Source organism: Pagrus major, chromosome 2 (assembly GCF_040436345.1).
Source record: "Pagrus major chromosome 2, Pma_NU_1.0".
Classification (NCBI taxonomy): domain Eukaryota; kingdom Metazoa; phylum Chordata; class Actinopteri; order Spariformes; family Sparidae; genus Pagrus; species Pagrus major.
In genome coordinates, this window is record NC_133216.1 from 3,683,804 (window position 1) to 3,699,939 (window position 16,136).

Consider the following 16,136-nt stretch of genomic DNA (forward strand, 5'->3'; position numbering starts at 1 on the left):
AACGCGGCCCAGTATCATGACGTCACCGAGAGAGAGAGAGAGAGAGAGAGGGTGGGAGGGAGGGAGGGAGGGAGGGAGGGAGAGCGAGAGAGTAGCACGGATCTGTTAGCATCATTATGTGATGTCAAATAAAAGTTAAACACAAAAAAGACACTCGAGTCTTTTTCTCGCTCCTTCCTCCCTGTCACACAATGAACGTGACGTCACGGTGTGCATGTTGTCACCTGTCAGGTGATGTTTTCTTCCTGACTGCAGCACTTCCCTTTTTCTGGGATGATTTCAGGGCTGTGACTGCTTTCGTTTTCAATTAATCCACCGATTTTTTTTTTTTTTTTTTTTTTCAAATTACTGATGAATATGAACATGAAATGTCAGAAAGTAGCGATAAATGTCATAATTCTGTCCGACATATTGCAATGATCCCTAAAATATGGTTATTGGAGGCTGGATATGTTAAAGTTTAACAATCAACTTTACATCTTTTTGTCAATTGAAAGAAAATAAATGCCAATTACATTTTCAAGCTACTTAAAGATGAGGATTTGCTGTTTGTCTTTGTCATTTATGTCGGTTAATGAGTCTTATGATGAGCATTTTTTCTTTTTTTTTTACAATTTTTTGACAGTTAATGGACCGAACGATTAATTGTGAAAGTAATCGTCAGATGAATTAAAGTAATCGTTAGTTGCAGCACAACTGTTGGCACATGACTCGCTTGTGACTCATTTTAGCACAACAGTCTCTGACGGCATGCCTCAAATTATTGCTATTCATAGCAGTCTGATCAAGACAAGCGACTGTGAAATACTATGTCTGCATGCTAATATAAACATGTCCATCAGCAAAGACATTACAGACGACTGAGTCAAGGCTAATTGACAAAAACGCAACATAACTTTGGGCAACAATGGCCGATGAATTGTGTCAGCAATGTTGTTTTAGCCATATACCTACACGCTGCTGTGCGTTGGTTACTTACTCTTGTTGCCAATCAAAACAGCACAAATAGTTACATAGTTTAAAAACAGAATAAATGCTTGTTTCAGAGAATATTAGAGAATTATTGTGAACACAAGATGCCTGAAACTGATTACACAGACGTATCTTCCATGTTTTATACTGTGCTTCCTAAATCAAATCTAATACCACAGAAAATAGCTATTTTACACCAAATATCGGATCAATTAATAACAGCTGTCTGAGTGAGTCTTTGTTTCCTTATCTATCTACTATGTAAAAGACTTCAAGGTGTCAGGGTCAATCAGGAAAAGGCCCGGTGACATTCCTTTGTAAGTAAAAATACAACAGGAACAGGTCCGCTCAACGTATCCCAGCCAGATACACACAAACCTGCCAATGCCGAGGCCGAATTCAAACAAAGCATGCAGTGTTGCAGCCAATGAGGGCTCACTTCCAGGAGCAGGTTGTGGAATGTGGAAAGGTCAATGATAAAGACGGCAGAGAGAGCACGACGTAGAGCGCACACATATTTCAGCACACATAGTAGCAGCTAGTTCGACTGAGCACAGGACCTTCAGACCTTTGCTTCCCCTGCGCTGACTGGCAGACACACACAAATGTTACGTCATGTTTACTACGAGGAGTTCATGAGCTACCTACAAGTTCAAGGATAGTGTCAAAGGTCAGCAGACACAAAAACACTACATAGATCTAGTGAAAGAGAGAGAGTGATCAAGTATACAAAACAATAAATGCAAAGATCTTGTGCTCTGTGAGTTTGAGTTTTACATTACTTTGAACTCAACTACTCCCATGATAACTTGTTGGTGCTCCTGCACAATGTTAGTGTTACTTCAAACATCAAAGCATACTGTAAAACATGATTCAGCTGCGGCACCATCATTACATGGTGATGGCATGTTGTCCTAAACACAGACAATGAGGTGATGTTGTTGTGAAGAAGTCAAACATCATATCAATGTGCCCTGTAATCAGTGAGGCCAGTCATCATCTCTCCATCAACTGCTCTGAGATTTACTGTCTGCACGACAGTTCGGCCAAATACAGCAGATTAGTGACTGTTACTCAGACTAGAAACATAGTGGAGATAAGAAATTGTGATCGGATGGACTGCTGGTAAATACCCATGTAACTGTAATCAGCTGTAAAAATATTGGCAATGAAAGTGATGTGACAACATTTACCACTTTGTTGCTCATTAGCTACTGAAGGCTTGTCATCAAAGTTTGGACTTTTCACCCCAAAAAACATTCCAGCTTGATTCACTGGGTCACTAAGAAATAATGACTTGGACTACACTTTAGAAAACTATAACTTTCTATACAAAAAGGTAAATAAAATAACATTTAAACTTAAACTTCACGAAGGGTTAGGATCCAGAGACAATACCTGCATCTGTACTTAGTTAGAGAGCAGAGACAACAGTCCTACCTGTGTCACCCAGACTATTCCAGTATCAAGGAAAAGCAAAAATCATCAATAAAAATGCAGCTTTTTTCCTCGTTTTACCTGCCTTTATGACAAACTGCCAATCACTAGCACTGCAACACCAGTGCTACTGAGGTTACATGGCGCTTCCATCCAGAACCATCTTTGTATTGTGTGCATGTCTGTGTGTGTGCGTGAGTGTGTTTGTGAAACCTCCATATCTCTGCGAACGTACAGGCCCAAGCTTGATTTTTTCAGCTGTGAATAAACCAACTGTACGTGCAAACACAAGAACAAAACTAATCACTCTGTTGCTGCGTTTTTTTTGCATGTGGATTAATTAATCTAAAAGCAGGGCATATAATGAACTATAAACATCAAAGTATGATGACAGAAACAAAAATGAGAAGAAGAGGAAAAGTTTAAAGACTTTGAACAAAAATGTTCCGGAGAAAAACTTGGAAAAACCTTAGTTGTTATTTTGGTCATTCTTTGGCCTTGATAAAAGCTACCAGAGCCAGCCCGATACTGGATTTCTAATTTAAGGTCAGCACGATAGCATCAGCAAACTCTGATTTGTTTATTTTCCCTACATAAATTAATTCAACTTAGTTTCACTCTAGATTTTTCCCCTGGGCATCCACGCCCTCCAGGCAGTCCCCAGTTTGAGAACCACTGCTCTTTACACGGTACACAAAGCTGGCCTGAAACCCAGACTAAATGGTTCGAACTAAGTCTCAAAAATAGGCTATTGTTATGAAATTGAATATTTCTTTTATTCATACGGTGTTCTTGTCTCTGTTCTTGAGCACCTAGAGGGCTGTGTTGATGTTGGCTGCTGCAGTCATTCCAGAGAGGATTTTCTTTCCTCTAAGGCAATAAGCCTGGCCCTTTCTGCCTGTTACAGGGAAGAATCATAATGTAGGCTCTGATATGACCCTCAGCATGTTTTTCTTTTTTCCGACTCCTTCTCTTCCCCACCCAGGGCTTATTTAATCCAGACAGCTTAGCTTGATCTTCTGTCTCCAGACACTTTTAAGCTTTTTTTTTTTTTGAGGGGTTGAATGCTACAGTCTGTGAATAATTTTTAGTCAATGAGCAACTGTAGCTGTTTTCCATGAAGTCCTCTTGCTTCTGCAGACAAAAAAAACTTATTATGTATGTTTGATAAACTATTCTGTCAAAAAATGAGAAAAAGCAGAAAGAAATCAAGGACTTAATGAGATAATAGCCAAAAATACAAGAACAGAGAATAAAAGTTCATCCACTCCAAGTTCTTCTTGTTCTCTCTTCCAGTTTTTTTTCCCTCCATCACTGATATGAGGTGGAGTCGGGGGGTTTTACTTGCAGTAATCCACTGCTGTGTTTTCTCTGCAGATCTGGTTGTTTGGTTTGTTGGCTCTGCACCTCGACTCCCCCCTTCACAGACTCTGTCTCTGGACTGTCCACAAACACCCAGACCTACCTGGCTGCATAAAAAAAAACTATCCTCTTTTATCTTTGCTCTCTCTCGACTCCCCCCTTCACAGACTCTGTCTCTGGACTGTCCACAAACACCCAGACCTACCTGGCTGCAAAAAAAAAACTATCCTCTTTTATCTTTGCTCTCTCTCCCTCTCATATCACTTGACTCATCGCTCTCTCTCACTCTCAGTCCATCCCCCCGTCTTTTTAAACCCAATGCCATCTTTTTCTGAGACACCCGATAGCAGGAGAAAGGTGAGACTTTTAATGTTTGCATGCTTGCTCACCCACTACAGCATAAACTCGACCAGCAAGGACACAAAGAGGATAGAACAAAATGGAAGAAAATGAATGGGAGGGTACAAATCACAGCAAACCAGTTATACCTAATGATGATTTTCATTATCAATTTAATCACATAAAAAAAAGTATCATTCACATGATAAAAAGTTAGTGTACAGTAATAAATTATCATAAATGGCTAGTCTGACCGGCAGACAAGCAGCTTTTGGCTTTCTGAAGCTGTAACTAGCAAATATGACTGATAGATACAAAATTAACTGCTTGCATCTTTATAAATTAACCAATTACAACAAACACATTTTCTAGTTTCTTTAATGCTCCTCATGTCATCACATTTAATAAATGTAATCAGAATATCAGCCAGTCCAAAAACTGAACTACTACTAACAACTGGATGTCTTCTATTTAGGGTTACAACTAATGATTATTTTAATTATAGATTAATCTGACAATTATTATCACAATTAATCAAATAATTATCCAGTCTTCAAATTTTCCAACCAGTCAAAAACCCAAAGAATCTTCATTTACAGTCAGAAGTGACAAAGAAAAGCAGAAAATCCTGACATTTACGAAACTGTTACCAGCAAATGTTTGACAGTTTTGCTTGAAAATTGACATAAACAATGAATCGACTGACAAAACAGTTGGCAATAAACTTTCTTTTGACTAATCCATTCATCGACTTATCATTGCAGCTCTATCTATATTAGAACATACCGTATTGTGTGTCCTATTAGTGTTTTGATATGGTTGATATGAAAAAAGTAATTTACAAAATCTAAACCTCAGGATATGCTCATAGCAGGAAACATAGTGGCTGCTAATCATTGATTTTTGGGGAAATAAACCTCTACTCTCCCATCACTCAGACCACAACAGAAAGTGATTTTTCTCTTTCAGCAGTCTCTCAATAACAAGCAAACCAACACAGAAAATGAAACTTACAATTTAATGCTCGATAACAAATTACCACACTGGGCTGCAGACGTAACAGGCAACCAAATGTGCAGGGTGATGTAGCTGGCTTACAATGATTATGGCCAACATGATCATTCACAGCTTCAGCTTCTAGCTGTCACCTTGTAAGTCGATGTGGAAGCTGTTTTGCGTTCATGGAAGATGCCCAAACAGCAGCTGTGTTTGTCTCTCTCACTCTCTGAGGGACCCCTCAGGTCAGCTTGTATCAGACTAACAACATCCATCACATCATTAGCTCCACCCCCTGCTGGACACATCTGTCAACTGTCATCAGCAGTTCCTGATTGTCTCAGCCTAAATGACTCCTCTTCCCTACTGTGATCCAAACACAGGTTTCCAAAACAAGCTGACTTTAAAGAACAAAATCAGCTGCGATCGGTCTCTTTAACCTGAGTGGATTTTGGATGTTGCTGTTGTTCAGTCGTACTATGTGACTGCACCCTGAATGTGAACACAGTAAATCCTGCAGAGAAATTATAAAGAAAATAGGGTGGCATACAGTAATTTACCACATGTATAAATGTAACTTAAAATTTTTAATAAAAAGTGACAGGCCTATTTTGTGGCGATTGGCTACAACTGCTAGCAACAGGTGTCATTTAAACTTTCAGGTCCATTCTGCAGCCTCCAGAGTACCACAGATCCCTTCACTGTTAGTTTCTAGAGAGCAGGGAGGGGCGCAGAAAGCCTCTTAGAAGGAGGAGCGTAAAAGAAGAATATTGCCCTCATTTATGCACAGTGTCCTGTGCAATATGTGGTAATGCAAAAAAAATAAACAGTAGCATGCTGCCTAATACTCATTCATCCAGACTCGATATGCCTTATGTCTATTATTAGCAGAGTTAGTACTTTTTCCATCTGTTTGACAGTAAGCAGCCAGATACTGAATGCATATGTAACAGATAACAATTTGGTTTATGAAACATCCATTTTATATAGCCTACATTAGTGAGAAAGAAAACCTGCCAGCCTGTTTTTCCTGTTTGACTCATTTAGTTTTTCTTACCACTATCGCATTTAACACTTATTTCATGAGTGTAAAACTGGATTAAGAGATTGACATTTTACCAATCTTAACAAAATCATCACATATTCCATCCTTAAGGGGTCCATCTCCCACTTAGTTGTTAATTTGTTAGATGTTATACCATATTCCTAGAATATAGGATCGCAAAAATGGCAACTCCCCAATAAGCTAAACAACAGCAGGGCAAATTACCTGACACATGCATAACTTTCCAAACTAATCCACTACTAGAGATAGTCGATCTACAACTGCAACTTTTGTCATATAATCTGTAGTTCACGGTGACACCCACTTCCTTCCTAACACAGGTATCCTTGCTGAATAACTCGCAGGGCATGATGTAGAGCTGGAGGCTGATTTTGATAAGGGTGCTGGGGTATGGTGTGTATGGGAGAGAGAAGAGTGACCCCTCCATACAGCTCTGGCATCCCAGGAATGTGTGGTGTGCCCAGCACTAATCACACAACCTTGCTGACTAACTAACTGCACGCAACATCTCTTTTCCACTCTCTCATGCACACACATGCACATATCTGCCAGCTGACAGGAAAGAAAGGGGTGGGGGGCATTAAAGACCAGAGGATAAGGAGAAATGACTTGTGCAAAAGTGGGGTCAAGGAGGGGACAGAGCAACTTAATCAAACTTCAAGACAGACAATATCCTTTCATGCTACAGTCTGACCAGACAGGCTGAGACAACCCCATTCCGGTTTCCACGGCTAAAATGAAAGTTTAACATGGTCGTGACTAACAGGAACTGGCTAGACTTACCCGCACCTCAGCATTGTAATATCACTAATAGAGAAATGGGAGTGAAGACAGGTTGGCCTCCTTGTCTCGTAGCTTGTAGACAGTAAGAAAAGCCAATGTTACCAGAACCAGCTTGTCTCGTGGATTTGCCATTAAGCCGTGCACTGAGCTCAGGGTCTTAGCAAAGAAACACAGCCCTAACGTAAACTTAGCTTGGTTAGACAGCCACAGCCGCGGCTTTTAATTGTTGATCGACTTTCACAAGTGACTCATCAACTTGTAACTCGGCCATACCTTGAAGACTGCACGCTTTGCACCTCACTGTAAGGCATTCTTCACATAACACACAGAGACCAGACCGAATGAGGTGACTCTGGTCCCCTTAAACCCAGACTGGCCAGACTTGAAAGCAGCTAGCTAACGTTAGCCACTGTTAGCAACTAAACGGGCAGCTGAGACGCGCCACAAGCTAGCGCACATCACGCTTTAACTACAATTATTGTGACCGAATGTGCGTACTCACCCAGAAACTCCCAGGGGAAACGCTTCTCCGCCGCCACTGCGGTATGGAAATAAACTTTCCTCTTTTTAAAAAGGGCAGACGCGAACTAACTTTGGGCAAACTGTGTAACATTAGCCGAAGTCTCACTTTCCCGACGCCATGTTGAACGGGGGGAAATACTACATCCGGGAAACTGCAGCAAAGCACCATGGCAACCGAGTCAGCGACGGGTCGCTGGACAGAAAGTGGAAAGAGGGCAGAGTTAGCATTTATGTAATGAGTTAGCATTTATGTAATGAGTTAGCATTTATGTAATGAGTTAGCATTTATGTAATGAGTTAGCATTTATGTAATGAGTTAGCATCAGGTCGCAAAGCACAAACACTAAATATGCTCTACATGTACTTTATATTTATGTTCAAGCATAGAAACTATACGCTTTACAATATAAAACACTGGTTACAGAACAGTGTAATCACTCTTGCATTGTACTATTGTACAACAACTACTATTGTTGTTGTTGTTTACTCGTTGTTGCAATGTGATTTTACACCGCTTTGATCTATAAATAAAGTCATAATTCAATATCCCTGTTTCAGTGATTTTATAACGAGGATTAGGAAATCAGTGCAGAAAATAATGCGTTTAAAGTGTTTCCACGTCACATTAGATAGCAATCATATAACACATACTGAGAAATTAGTAAGTGCTATGAGAGGTGGGTAATAACGATTTACATTTACTTCATTACATTTACTTAAGTAACTTTTTGGATAACTTGTACTTTTAAGAGCATAATTATGAATACAATAATGCAGTATATATAGAACTGTAGGCGAACTGTAACAGATTGTCTTTACATTCTGCATAACATTCTCTGTGTTTGCCAGGTGCATGTACAGTGAATTTAGTCAATATCACTGTGTCACTGTGCAGTGACTGCACCCTGTAACTCTGGATTGGGAGGGGTTACATTCTCTGTCTTTTCAGCATTAATAGTAGAGGAAACCAGGTGCATGTACAGTGAATTTGGTCAATATCACTGTGTCACTGTGCAGTGACTGCACCCTGTAACTCTGGATTGGGAGGGGTTACATTCTCTGTCTTTTCAGCATTAATAGTAGAGGAAACCAGGTGCATGTACAGTGAATTTGGTCAATATCACTCCTTGCAATACGGACTTACAGGGTGCAGTCACTTTTCGGCAGGCCCTGCCGAAAAGTGACTGCACCCTGTAACTCTGGATTGGGAGGGGTTACATTCTCTGTCTTTTCAGCATTAATAGTAGAGGAAACTGTAACTCTGTATTGCAAGGAGTGATATTGACCAAATTCACTGTACATGCACCTGGCAAACACAGAGAATGTTATGCAGAATGTAAAGGCAATCCGTTACAGTCAGCCTACAGTTCTATATATACTGCATTATTGTATTCATAATTATGCTCTTAAAAGTACAAGTTATCCAAAAAGTTACTTAAGTAAATGTAATGAAGTAAATGTAAATCGTTATTACCCACCTCTCATAGCACTTACTAATTCCTCATTATTTGTTATGTAATTAATGTGACGTGGAAACACTCCTGCATTCTTTTCTGCATTGATTTCCTAATCCTCGTTATAAAATTACTGAATTATGACTTCATTTATAGATCAAAGCGGTGTAAAATCACATTGCAACAACGATAACAACAACAACAACAATAAAAGTGGCAAGGTAAAGCATCTACCCCCATCAATTGTTGACAACTAGCCTACATTATGGAAACATCAGGTTACTTTGTTTATCTGCGCCGTTCTTTTTCCGTAGCCTTTTCACTTGGGCTACAGGACTGCACAGTAAAGAAAACATTTCTCTCGGTGCTGCTCTGCCAGCTGACCCGTAGTAGACCTACGCCCACTTCCTCTGAACTGATGCGCGTTCCCGTCGGGGGCAGTCGTTTTTCGGCAAGCAGTCTCTTCTCGGCACTACACCCCACCTGTCTAGTAAGCTAGCAAGCTTAACAACTGATATCAAATTAAGTTAGCTGGAGCAACAGCATTATTCTGAATCGACCAACTAGGCTCCATGCTGCTGATGTAAACAAACACAGATACAGAAACTAAACGTTGGTAGTTATTAATCCTTAGCTTATCATCTTGTCCTGGGATTGAGTATGACTATCCACGTCCCTGTCTGTAGGTAAAACCATGAAAACAAGAAGCAAACAAGTTCACATCCAGTTGTATTACATCATAGGCTGCTATGTTAATAAAGTGTACTGATGCAAGGATTATGCAAGGTGTGCACCAACAGACATTCACTATTTCAAATGAAAAACCGTTCATTTAAAATGTTATTTAAGTTTGAATATTTTGTACAAAGTTGCACATTCAGAGTGTGACCTTCTGGCTTTAACACTCTTTAACACTCACTAACACAAGAAGGTTAAAGAGGATCAGAGGTCAGAATCTGCCTGGGGATCTTTTCCATCTAATCAATTTGTTTTTAGGTCCCATGATAGATTGACCCTGCACCCCACATACGCTCACAGAGCCAATCTGCTGTACAGTGTCAAGTGCTGCGCTACATAACAGCAAACTACAGATTAGTAGAGTACCATGAGCGACTGGCATCCAGCTGTACTGACGCAAGAAGACAATCATTTATCTTCCTCAGGCAGAAGGACCACACTCGGATCAGCAGTGGACTAAAACTTGACTATATGAGTTCCTCCACAAAGTGTCAGGTTTTTATTCTACCATCACTAATTAAACAGCACTGTCACAGCTGGAGAGTGGTCAGGACTGGTTGGTGACTGACCAGAGGAGATGAACGGACCACCCTACTGACCTCTGAGAGCAGATATTTTGGACTTCTACTGAAGGTCATGCATGGAGTAGACGTGGAGCTGGTGGATCATCGTGAAATCCTCCCTCTGGTATATGCTGCAGCGCTGTGGAGTGGTTCCTTGTGCAGGAGCTGAGGAAGAGCAGAGAGATCAAGCAGATGTTGTTGCCCAGTGAAGATGAGCAGGAGCAGTGGCTTCTCAGTCCGTAAGATGGGTTGATCAGACAAAGATGCAACCAGGACGAGCCCTCTGAAGCTGGGGAGGAGAGAGGAACAGTTCAGTATCAGTTTCAAGTCATCCCAACCCGCTGCTTCTCTGCCAGTTTAGGCCTGGGAGGAGGACAAGAACTGCAACAGCATGCTTACCATCCTGAAGAAAAAGCGTTCTACAGGAAGCGACGCCAAGCAGCCACCGGACTCTCAACTAGGCTGGAGAGTCAGAACAGTCTGGAGAAGGTGGCTCTCTGTTTGGCTGCAGAGGAAAAACACCTCTAAAACTTCTCCAAACCAATCCCAAACAAACAAACCTCTCAGTGGTTTCTGGAGATGGTTGTCCTTCAGACAGCTGCTGCTCCAGTCCAGATCAGAACATCCTTACCTTGTGGTCAGTGAGAACCTGCACATTTGTCAGTCTGCTGTTGAATCTCTGCAGCCGTGCTTCATGTCCAGCCCCTTGGTGCTCAGGAACAAATGTTTCCTGGAGGATGGAGAGCTTATTATGTTGTCACATAAGGACAGAGCTGTTGGGGGACCTTTCTTAGAGACCAGACAAAGCCCTGTCAGGGCACCAGGCTCCTGTAAGATGTTCAGGGCGTTTCATCGTTACACCGCTCCTGAGCTGACACTTGATTTTAGGGAGGAATCAGACTCTGACATGGAGGAGCTGCTGCTTGAGGATGAAGCTGACAATGATGGCGAGGGTGCTGACACAGACTGAGCATTAGTGTAATGAGGAAATTGGAGTGACTGTTTTATAAAGCCTGTAGAAAGAACAAAGTCAAAGGAATAAAATCTAGTCAAGTCATAAAGTCATAATTTATTAGGTGAGTATTGTTACCGCTAACACCACGTTAGATATCATGTTAATGGGTAAAAACAACTCAACAACGCCCCCCTTCCATGCTTTGTTTGCCTTTGTAGGTCAGCAGGACAGCTGTTATTTTATTGACTGTTCCCTGGTTAACTGAGTCAATACAGTGTCAGTCATTGTGAAATAGTGCTGCCTTTTATATTTTTCTTTCATTTGTTTTTTCTCTATTTAAAACAAGCCACTTCACAAAAAAACAGGTTGTGTATACAGAACCATCATTCTGAAAGACAGCGGCTCATACAAGCTTCATACAGATTTTAAGAAGATAAGAAACTGTTATAGCTCTGAATACCATGTGACAAACTGCAATACAAATCTGTTTAATGACTTTACTGTAAATCTGTTGTTACTATACATCCACAAAGTAACGTGATGTTCTTTGAAATGAGTTTATTTATTCATCTATATTCACATTCAATAATTGTTATGACCAAAAAAATGTAATGTCTATTTGCCATTAAATACAGCTGCTGATCTGCCGAACCATTTTTTGGTGAATTTTACATCCACATTGCCATGGCCAACAGCCATTTGCGGTAAACAGACGTCTGGTTTTCTCCATTTTGGCAGACAAGAAATGCTCTTATATTTAGTTTATTAGTTTGTTTTCTCCTGGTAGTATCTCATGACTATGTCAAAATCTAAACAGAACATTTCTTGTGCATCTTTAGTGCATCTTACACTGTGTTTAATGTGCACATTTAACTTATCTTACCTTTTATTTACTGAAATCATTCTAATGTTCTGCTTTAATGTAGCATTTGAAGCCCCTTTCCAAAACTCGATTGTACGGTTGACAAACTGATGATAAAACCAAAAAGAATTTTGAAGAACTTTATTTTTTTCCAGATTTTCAATACTTCCTATTTGTGGCTTTTATTTTGAATGCGTCAGTATTTCTGGTCCTCGCTGAGTGCCGCCATCTTGATGCAGCTGCGTCTCTGGTGGAGGTTTGTTGTGTGTTGAGGACGCGGCGGGCCGGCGGGGCGGAGCTACACACAGCGGGGTGAGAGATGTTCCCAAATGGAAGAAGAAAGCTGACTTCACTGAAACTTCACTGACACTGTCCTGAAAGACAACAACAGAGGAGACAGAAGAGACTAATGTAAACAGAACAAACAAAATAAATAAATAAAACAAAACTAATATAATCACTGAGTGCAGTTTTTAGCTATTAAAACAAAACTATTAAAAGGGATAAAAGACTATATCATGAAATACAAGTGGAAAAAAATACTTAGTGGTGAAATTTAAATGTATTGTACTGAACTGTACTTAAGTACAACTTTGAGGTACTGAGTATTTCTACTTAACACTACTATATACTGTTACCCTACATATCTGAGGGAAATATTGTACTTTTTACTCAACTAAATTCATTTGATTCAGATTTAAAATATTATTAACAAATGAATAATGATATTAATGGATTAACCTGGCAGTTTGTAAACTTGTTAAAATACACCTCAGTGCATCAATAACAGTAATCTGGTCATTTAATACATATGACTCTGAAATGGACCATTCTGCATGATGAATACTTTTTGTACTTTGTGTATTTTTATTCTCATAGGTTTGATCTTTTACTGTTGAAGGCAGGATCTTTAATTGTAACAGAGTATGTGTGAGCTGTGCTATTGATCATTTTACTTCAGTAAGTGTGAGTAATTCTCCCAATGATCCGACCGAGGTGCAGCAACAGAGGAAAAAACATGACTTCATAATATGAAATCTAAAGAGGCCGGTGTGAGGATTTACCTTCAGACTGCTTTGTAAATTTTACTCTTACGGTCTTAATCTCTATTTGTATGAGCCATGTGTACTTCTATCTGGATGCTTTAGTATCTGATTTTATATTATTTTTCAATCCTGTCCTTAGTATATTGCTTTTTTTTTTTTTTAAAGGCTATTGAGCTTTGTTTGAATGCTCTGACTCATTTGTTTCTACACGTATTGTTATTATTAAAAACAACCTGAACAAACCTGCACCAGATGATAAGAAATAAGCTTAATGGTACCAGTTTAACCTCAAAGACTTCGGAGAAAGAAAGACTGTCTTTTAGGAAATTTAAGCCCAAAGTGTGACTCAGAGCTGAGTGCTGTATTTCCAGCATGACAGCAGTGACACCTGCTGGCCAGAGGAAGCAACTGACAATAGAAAAAGGCATCTGATCTGTGTGCTTTAAATATGTACTTTGAATTCTTACAAAGACAAATAAATATTTAAATACCAAATTAAAATGTCTTTAATCATTTTCCCCATTTAAATTTCTTAGATAAAGTAGTTAAAATGAGCTCAACCTTAAACATCTACAGCAGGAAGATGACACACACGTGAACGCAGCAGTAATATTAATCATCAGATATAAAAACACTAAGCGACCATTTTACAGCATGAGTGCTTTTACTTTTCATACTTTAAGTACAATTTGCTGATAATACTTACATACTTTTACTTAAGTTGGGTTTTGAATGCCAAAACCTTAGCTTGTAGTGGATTATGTTCACACAGTGTGGTATAAGTACTCTCACTTAATCAAAGAATGTGAATATAGATCAATATTTAGTATAATTTACCATTCCGACAGTTTTAATACTTACTAGTTGTTGTTGTCATGTAGTGAACGCGGCACTTGTGTTAGCATCTCCAGTCGAGCCTTCCTGCTAACGTTAGCTAGGCTGACGCTGTTAGCATCGCTAGTGCTAAGCTAACACAAGCAGCGCCCGCTTCTTACTGCTGGTCAGGAATGTTGTCATCATAAGTGGCCGACGTGAAAACGTTATTCATCTTCGGTGGTTTTTGCCACAAACTTTCCATTTTCTCCTCCCGCGTCCTCCGTCTACCTGCAGCTCTTTACGTCATTTTCGCGCGGTTTGTTTTGCTAGTTTTAACTGAATCATTTCTGCACATGCGCAGTAAGATGGGATAGTCCAATGTGGTGGAGACTGAAGGGGGGGGGGGGGGGGGGATCCTGATATTATGATGTCATTCTACCGCGGATTATTAAAAAAAAAAAAAACGTAATTAATTAGTCATACGACTATTCGTTAGTCGTAATTAAAAGTCAAGGAAAACTTTCTTAATCATCAGTTTATGAGACGTGTGGCGCCAAAGACAATTAACGTTGCCTAATAGTCATAATTAGCAGTATTAACAGTCACTCAGGTGCTGTCGTAAAGTAAGCCCCGCCCACAGGCTCAGTGGCAACAACGGGCGGTTCGCGCCAAAATTTCAATCTCTGGGTTTACGGCAGACAATTGGCGCCAAAAATGTAAATACCAAAATGGCCGCTGTGCCGGCGGATCCAGCGGTGCCTGTCTGAGGACCTGAGGTGAGTAAACTTTGCTGTGTTAATGTGGTTTATTTGTACAGTTACCTGCTCAGGAAAGCTACATGTATTTCTGTGTGGGAGTTGGAGTCCAGTGAATCCAGTCCTGAAGGCTTAGATCATGTTTACACCCCTCTCAAAGTAACAAGTACAGGTGACATTAAGCTAACATTAGCTTTTACTGACAGTGAGCTTGCACTAATTGGCTTATTACCTGAGCTAAACCAGGTAGTTGAACAATTTACAGTATCTGCGGTGCTTCCGCCTCCTGTTACCACAGCCTCACTCTCATATCTTTAGTTTTGTTTTCGCTTTAAATGTGACTGACTCTGAACATGAAGCTGGAGACTTCTCATCAAACTGTAAAGTGTTTAAGGTAAATTCGGCTTGTACATGATCCTCTAAACACATCGTAATAAAGTCGGTGATAAACGCTGTTTTTTCAGGACACCAAACCTCCATTGTGATTTTGTTGGTTTTTCTGCCGTGTTTATTACATGAATTACGCCACATTAAATTCAATTTGGGGCACTATCCCGAATCAGTCGCTCGTTTTGGTAAAGTCGGCGTGAAACCTGGTTAATGTTGAATGTAAAGTTTGAAGTGAAGGGATGGAGTTGTTATCATCGCTGTTAGCTAGCTGCCTTTAAAGTTGTTGCAGTTTCACTGTGGGGTTTGGTAAACCCGTAACCAGCGGCTCAGCTGCTTTTAATAACTAGTAAGGACACATGAACAGGGTGTTGACAGTGTAAAGGGCTGTTTTGAGTTATTTCCCCTTCGTGTTTCTACAAACAGGTTTGCTTGTTAGCTAAATAGTCAGTTGAGCTGTGTGTGTGTCCGTGTGTAGCCGTGACCTTGCTGTATAACATTAATGACACCACCGTTAGCCCTGAATATCTGGAAAAAAACTCTGAATATAAGGTGACCAAGAGGATCGATATATCATTAAAATATTCCGTGTTGTTATCTATGAATTGTCAGCGTTTTAGATCATGTGTTTGTAGGTCAATGGGAGAGACGCATATCTGTAAAAAGTCAGGAATACAGCCTGTTTTCAGTGTTTTGATCATGCACTCTCCAGCTAATTCAAGAGGGGTATTGAATACTTTATTTATTTTATGTGGAGATATGGTGGTTTCACTGGACATGAAGGGGAGGAAAAAGCTGTAATCTAAGCTGTCCATATAATAATTATTTCAAATGTCAGTGATAACATCTGTAGTCTCATTCAGCCACTTGTTAGCAACCACTGTTTTTTTAAGGCACGTAAGTGCTTCAAATTAAATTGTGGGACATTTAATGATGTATTTTAGGTCATAAAACAAAATGGGTAAATATCTTAAGCCTGTGGTAACCACAGATCTTATTTCTGTTCATATAAATATATTTCTAGTAGAATGTATATTTCTTATATTTTGATTCTATTTTTATTATTCTTGCTTATATATAGTT

At 39.8% G+C, this 16,136-nt stretch overlaps 1 protein-coding gene and 1 long non-coding RNA gene across 2 annotated transcripts in view; both read right to left on the reverse strand.

Annotated features, from left to right (window-relative positions):
• The window catches only part of pak4 (p21 protein (Cdc42/Rac)-activated kinase 4), a 33,862-nt gene extending 26,228 nt beyond the window's left edge, over window positions 1-7,634 (reverse strand). Inside the window, exon 1 of the mRNA XM_073482551.1 lies at window positions 7,458-7,634. The gene's annotated coding sequence lies outside the window, so the exon portion shown is untranslated. The remainder of the gene's footprint in view (window positions 1-7,457) is intronic.
• Window positions 7,635-12,175: 4,541 nt separating this feature from the next.
• Window positions 12,176-14,217, reverse strand: LOC141008584 (uncharacterized). The gene is made up of 2 exons (XR_012180088.1): window positions 13,957-14,217; window positions 12,176-12,423 (listed from the first exon to the last, which is right to left on the reverse strand). It is a non-coding gene; the product is annotated as an uncharacterized lncRNA (long non-coding RNA).
• Between the last annotated feature and the right edge of the window lie 1,919 nt (window positions 14,218-16,136).